General features: G+C 46.7%; 1 long non-coding RNA gene across 1 annotated transcript; it reads left to right on the plus strand.

Annotated features, from left to right (window-relative positions):
• The first annotated feature begins 747 nt into the window (after nt 1-747).
• LOC103880581 lies at nt 748-6,924 on the plus strand. The gene is made up of 2 exons (XR_641693.4): nt 748-1,826; nt 4,926-6,924. It is a non-coding gene; the product is annotated as an uncharacterized LOC103880581 (long non-coding RNA).
• Nucleotides 6,925-7,165: the final 241 nt, after the last annotated feature.

Raw genomic sequence — 7,165 nt, forward strand, 5'->3', positions numbered from 1 at the left:
GTCAACACCTTTCCTATTGCTCGGGCTACATGACTTGCAGTTTCTGACTGTGTTATACCTACATGGTAACCTGACAGAGTAGGCCTAGTTTGGGCTGGTCCTATGGTTAGAAGAGAGGAAGTGCTTATGTGCACTTGAAGCGGCTGTTGGGTATGTGGTCACTGCACACCTACACAAAAGTACAGGTACCAGGCCGGGTGCAGTGGCTCATGCCTGTAATCCCAGCACTTTGGGAGGCTGAGGTGGGTGGATCACCTCACGTCAGGAGTTCAAGACCAGCCTGGCCAACATGGTGAAACCCCGTATCTACTAAAAATACAAATTTAGCCAGGTGTGGTGACACTTGCCTGTAATCCCAGCTACTCAGGAGGCTAAGGCAGGAGAATCACTTGAACCTGAGAGGCAGAGGTTACAGTAAGCTGAGATCATGCTGTTGCACTCCAGCCTGGGTGACAGAGAGAGACTCCATCTTAGAAAAAAAAAAAAAAAAAGACAAAAAAAGAAAAAACAAGTACAGGTAACAGCTCACAGCATTACACAGATGTCATTCATGTTTAATGCAATTGTTGCTGTCTTTACACCTAGCCCTCATGTTTGGAAATTATATTAACATACAGCCTGGGCAATATAGTGAGACCTCGTTTCAACGAAAAATTAAAAAATCAGCTAGGCATAGTGGCATGTGCCTGTAGTCCCAGCTACGTGAGAGGCTGAGGTGGGAGGATCGCTTGAGTCCTCGAGTTCAAGGCTGCGATGAGCCATGATTGTGCCACTGCACTCCAGCCTGGGCAACGGAGCGAGACCTTGTCTCAAAAAAAATTATATTAACATAAAATTCAATTTAATGAACTCAGAGTTCGTTATGATTGATGATAAGACTTTTGCCAGTAAGAGGTTTGGGGAAAGTAGAACGTTGTGAAAATTCCAGACGGTGAGAAGCATCTGCGACCTCTTGCTGTTCTTCTTCTCCCCAGCAGTGTCTTTCTGGCATGGCCAAATCAGTCACACACGCTCCATGACCCTGTGCCCATGCCCTTGAATGGAGATGTGGGTTGCTGCTGGCGCCAGGCCCCTGCCCATCCCGTGGATGACACGCCTGACCCACGTCCCCTCGCGTCCGCCTGCTGACAGGACTGTGCTCACCAGCTTTGATAAAGCCAAAGAGGGGAGAATAGCTCCTCATCACCTGCCGCAGAGGCAGCATCTACGCAGGGTGGCCTCTGTCCTCTCCTTGGCTGTTGGCTTTCTACACATCAGTGTCCTCATTTCCCCCACAAGCCCAAGGGCGCCTGACACCCATGTCACTCAGTGACTTCTGCTGTGAAGAGAAAGGGGAGCAGGGCCAGGCGCTGTGTGTTCTCTAACATTGAGGTCGACTTTTCAACATCAGAATACATGGTGGAAGGAAGCAGTTTTTCCCATCCTCGCAGCTCTGGAAAAGAGGAAGAAAACACTACCGGTTAAATAAAAAGCTTCAAAAGGCATCATAAATTCCCATAGCAGGATATTTAAAGAATGGTTTTCACGATCAGACTAAATAAGGCGACCTGACTCCATGCCTGGAAAACTCAGGAGAGCCTTGTCATTATTACCTCATCTGAGAGCCACTTAACCCAGGCAGGCCCTGGACGTGCCTTGCTGGCTGAGCGCGCGCAGGAGAGATCGGTGCAGTGTGGCAGGTGGCAGACTGGCTGTGCCTCCTCGCAGGCCCTCCCTGGCCACCCCTGTTCGGGATTCAGTTCTTGTTTCTGTTGTTACTCAGAGGGCGTCGAGGAGACCCGTATATCCAGCGGCCAAGGCAGCGCCAAGGCAGTGGGCGAGTGCAGGTGTGTTCTTTCTTTCTCTCCACTCCTACTTGGCGGCGTTTCTCTAGGGAAAGGGAGTCAGAGTTTCCTTGCAGCTAGCAGCCGCCTCGCCCTTCCTCTCCATGATTTCGTGAGGGCAGGAGGATTCCCGATTCTGGCTCATGTGGTCCAAGTCCATTCAGAGATACAGGTGTGAACCAAGCCTCTGCCACCAACCTACTGTGTCAGTGAATAAATCACAAAGACTCTTTGGACAATTTGGGGACATTTAGGGGCCTTCCAATTTCAAATATTCTGTAATTCTGACAGCTCTCTGGCTGTCCATGGGTAATGCACAATTTTGCCTTTTATTGGCAGGAGCTGAGGATTTTATTGATTCAGTTGGGTCTAAGAGGAAAGGAGGCCCAGGCACTCATCTTCTCCTAATTAATTTTTCATGTTCCACAGCAGCGATTCCTCCTACAGCCAGGAGAGGCTGAGCAGCGGCTTCGCGGGTGCTTTTTGTTAGCATCGGATGTCAGCAGAACTGGCCCACCTCCTGGTCCTGCAGCCCCAGTGGGTGTCTAGGGAGGGAACACAGCTGTCCCTTCTCTCTTCTCAAAGACAGGTGGTGGGGCAGAATTGGGGGAGGGGGACAGAGAGAGAGAGAGGGAGAGAGAAAAGAAGACAGAAAGAGGCAGAGAAGGAGAGAGAGAGAAAGGAAGACAGAGAAAGGGAGAGGGCGGGAGAGTAAGAGAGGAGAGAGAATGACTTGAATAATTGAATGAGAATTGTCTTCCCCAAGGCTGGCACGGTGGCTCACGCCTGTAATCCCAGCACTTTAGGAGGCTGAGGCAGGTGGATCACTGGAGGTCAAGAGTTCGAGAGCAGCCTGGCCAACATGGTGAAACCCCGTATACAAAAATTAGCCGGGCATAGTGGCGGTGCACGCCTGTAATCCCAGCTACTCAGGAGGCTGAGGAAGGAGAATCGCTTGAACCTGGGAGGCAAAGGTTGCAGTGAGCCGAGATCATGCCACTGCATTCCAGCCTGGGTGACAGGGTGAGACTCTGTCTCAAAATAATTATTAATAATAATAATAATAATAATAATTGTCTTCCCTGAGATGAAAAGGATCGTTTTCCAGCAGGGAAACCCTAGAGCCCAGGAGGCCTGATGGATTCCTCTGGGTCATAAACAGCGCAGTTGCAATGTGAACTTCTGTTGGTTTTCTTTACTGAAGCAGAGCTGCTTCTGCCGTGAGTTAAGGCGTCAAGTGATTTTGATCCCTCCAAATAGCCACTGAAGATAGCGGTGTGTATCCCCAGGTGCTATCAGAGGACTGTTTTTCTCTTATCAGGGAAGTCCTGTGCGTCTTGTCCCACCGGGCTACGGAGATGTGGTTGGCATGGGACATACCCGCCTCATGCTTCAAGTACAGTCGCACCGCCGTGGACTTGCTTTGTCTGATCCCCGTCCCACTGTGAACACTCTGGAGAGAGGAAGTCTGTTTTGTGTGTCTGGCTCCCAGGACCCCATCCAGAGCCAGGAACCTAGGAGGTGCCCATTAAACAGCTGTTCAATGGATGGGAAATAAAGGAACATAGATATGACCCTTGCTTTTATCTTCCCTGAGCATCCCAGGCTCTGGCATTTAGATCAAATGGTTGCAGTCTATAGAAGCTGATTCTGTAGGACTGTGGTCTAGGAGCACAGGGCAGAGGCTCAGCCCAATGATCACCCTTCAATGTGCCAAATGCCCTGTGCTTCACTGCCAGATTTTTTGATGTGGCTGAGAAAGTTTATGTTCAATCTCAAAATGCTCTCCTTAGGGAACATCTAATATGGTTTCTTTGAGAAAATTAACTTCTCAGGTTTGCCATTGGTAAGTGTCCCACTCACCGCCTGTTAGGAACCCTGCTTTCCAAACCTATACTCCTCTTACTATGTCATCCTGACGCCCTGTTTAGTTGCTTCTTATAAGAGTAGAAATGGTAGCCGGCCCTGGTGGCTCACACCCATAATCCCATTGCTTTAGGAGGCCAAGGCAGGAGGATTTCTTGAGGCCAGGAGTTCAAAACCATCCTGGGCAACTTAGCAAGACTTCATCCCTTAACAACAACAATTTATTTTATTTTATTTACTTATTTATTTATTTATTTATTTATTTATTTATTTAGAGATATGGTCTTGCTACATTGACTAGACTGATCTTGAACTCTTGACCTCTAGCGATCTTCCCATCTTGGCTTCCCAAGTGCTAGGATTATAGGTGTGAGCCACTGCACCCAGCCTAACAAAATATTTTTAAATGAGCTGGGCATGGTGGCTCACACCTGTAGTCCCAGCTACTTGGAGGCTGAGATATGATGACTACTTGAGCCCAGGAGTTCCAGGATGTGGTAAGCTATGATGATGCCACTGTAATCCAGCATGGGTGACAAAGCCAGACCCTGTCTTTAAAAAAAAGAAAAGAATAGTAAGGGTGGTGGGGGAAGAGGGATGAAGAGAGGTTGGTTATGGGTACAAACATATAGTTAGATGGAAGAAATAAGTTCAGATGTTTGATAGCACACTAGGGTGATGATACTTAGCATCAGTGTTATGCATATTTCAAAGTGACTAAAAGAGAGGACTTGAAGCCAACACAAAAATGATAAACACTCAAGGTGTGGGATTTCCCTATTACCCTGACTTGATCATTACGCATTCTTTGCATGGAGCAAACACTCACATGTGCCTCATAAATATGTAAATCATTATATATCAATAAAACAGGGAAAACTTGAAAATAAAAAATAGAAATGGAATATATTAAAGGATAGAAATGGAAAAGCAAGTGTAGTAAGTGAGTGGGAGGATGATATGTTGAAGTGAGTTGCTTCAGAATGCAGGTGCGTACCTTTGTCATGTCCATTGGCTACCACAAAGGACTTGAGGATGTCATTTTTTGTTTCTGGATAGGACAAAGGGAATGTAGGTGTATATTCTAGTATCTCCCCATTTCTTTCTCTTATGCCCGAGGTTTCTTGGTGAGTTTTGTTAAGTTCATTTGCGACATCCATTTGGAAACAGACTGTAAACTTGTTCTGTCTCTCTCTCTTCTCTCCATCCTTGCCCGGGCTGGGACTCTATTCCCAGGGCTGATGGAAGACTGGCTCGTGAGCTGCATCCTTGGTGACTTTTCCTTCTTCATCTCATTGCCAGTGAGGACACTGAGGAGGAGAAGGAGGTGAGGAGGAGGAAGAAGAGGAAAAGGAGAAAACCAACCGTGATCCACTGTCACCAAATGAGCATGCCAGATTGCCATGCTGCATAGCTCCAGGAAGCACCACGGTTCACGTGGTCAACATGGATGGATCCCTGAGGCAGTGTCCAGTGACAGCCTGCATGCCACGGGCAGCTCTGAAGTCAATAATCCTGCAAAAAGGGTCATTCCTTCCCAATAAAAGACGGTGGGCTATCTTCCACAGATGCCCACAAAATTTCCCTCCTTTTCCTTCCGTGGAGGACTGGTGAAAACACCATCGTGGACCTGACCTGCATCTGGAGACAATCCCTCAGAGGCACTGCAGAGCTCCTTTCTGCCCAGGCACTTACGGTGCTTGAGAACTTGGAGAGGCCAGCTCGCAGAGGAGTTGGGGTTTTGACTTGACCATGATTACTCAGGCTAGGATGAAAGCTGATACTTACTGCGTGCATTCTTTGATTAATCCTTCAATCCTCACAATCACCCCATGTCACCAGTAGGAAACTGAGGCAAAGTCCACACAACTGGCGAGTCTGGTATAACTCTCTTTCTATCACAGCAGTTTGCTGGGCACAGACCTGGAGCCAGATGTTCAGGTAAGTTAGTTCCAGTGGCTGCTTTCTTGTGGCACCTAGACCTCCATTCTCTCCCTCCGCCACTGACCTGTCACTGGTGCCTTCTCGGGACCCTCCCAAGGCCTTGCTGCTTTTCTCTCCTCCTGGGCTTTGACCAGGGTTTACCCACATGGCCACACAGTTTCAGAAACTTGGGGGAAAATGATAGGAGGTTGAATCCATTTCTCTTAGGAAGGGACTGAGGCTGCTTATGATCCATCTAGCAATCGCATCTTTCTCAGAATATACAATGTTATGTTCCATGAGAGACTCAACACACAGGTGCACGGGTGACACACAGGTGCCTTTTTGCCTATGGAGAAAGCGGAAGCATCAGAGGAACCACAGAGAGGGAAGTGAGGGGTGGGCGGTGAGGGCCGTGTGATGATTCTTCCCCTCTCAGCCAAGCTCTGTCACTCCTTCCTCCAAGGGACGGACTGTGCTCCTGTGGGAAGCCTCTGACCTCACTCCAGTGAGAACAGCGAAGAGAGTGAAGGCGACCTAGCCTGCCTTCTGCCCACCACAGCTTCTTAGCTGGAGGATGAAATACACTTATTAGTCGAACCCGATGATGGGCCTTCGTGTCTGCTTTTTAATCCCTCGGTAGTTTATAAATGTTCCTTTCTCTTTTGCAGCTTTGAACTACACACTGTTCTTTAAGGAATGTCAAATTACACTTGTATACAAAAGAATATTTCTCACCATCATACCATATAAGTTTTTATGTGTAATTTTATGCCTATGCTTTCCGACTAGATATTGGTATTATAATATTCCAAAGTGAAAAGCATAAAAGAGTTATTGCCATTGAGATGTAAATATGTATAAACACCCCTTTTAGAATCCAGTGATTTTTGTCAGGCTTTTGGGAGTGCTTGCTTGTCATTTTATAATTGCAATGAAACTGAAAAATAGACCTGAAATTATACAAAAAACGCATCAAGGAGTGCCTGCATCTATGTTCTCCTAGTTTTTGAAGGCAAATTCTCTATAAGTAGGACTTATAGAGATTCTAATTGATCTTACAATTGAGTTTCTGGTAATTGAACATATCTTTCAGTCTTTAGTTCAAATCATCATTTCACATCTTCTTCATTACGATTACTGGTGCTAGAAAATAAAATGCAATACACTGTGATTCGTGTGTAGAATGCTGGTTAGTTCAGCTCCAAAGAGCAAGGAAGATGTTCTATGCACAGCCCTCTCCTGGATCTGCTCATAATAGGTATTCAGTAAATATTTGTTGAATGATTAAATAAATGAATGAGCAAATGGATACAAGGATGCTGCTGTGTAGCATTATGTAAGTTGCCTAATTATTGTATGTATGCTTTACTGTCTGTCTTCCCTCAATAGGATGATGGCCTCTCGAGGGCAGAGGTTTTCGTATGATTTGTTCACAGGTGCATCCCAGGCACATAGTAGGATGACTGGCACATAACGTACTTGGCAAATATTTCTTGAACGATTAATGAGTCTGAGGCTGTAGCCACATACTGCACTTCCTCATCTCAGCC

Source organism: Papio anubis, chromosome 1 (assembly GCF_008728515.1).
Source record: "Papio anubis isolate 15944 chromosome 1, Panubis1.0, whole genome shotgun sequence".
Taxonomy (NCBI): domain Eukaryota; kingdom Metazoa; phylum Chordata; class Mammalia; order Primates; family Cercopithecidae; genus Papio; species Papio anubis.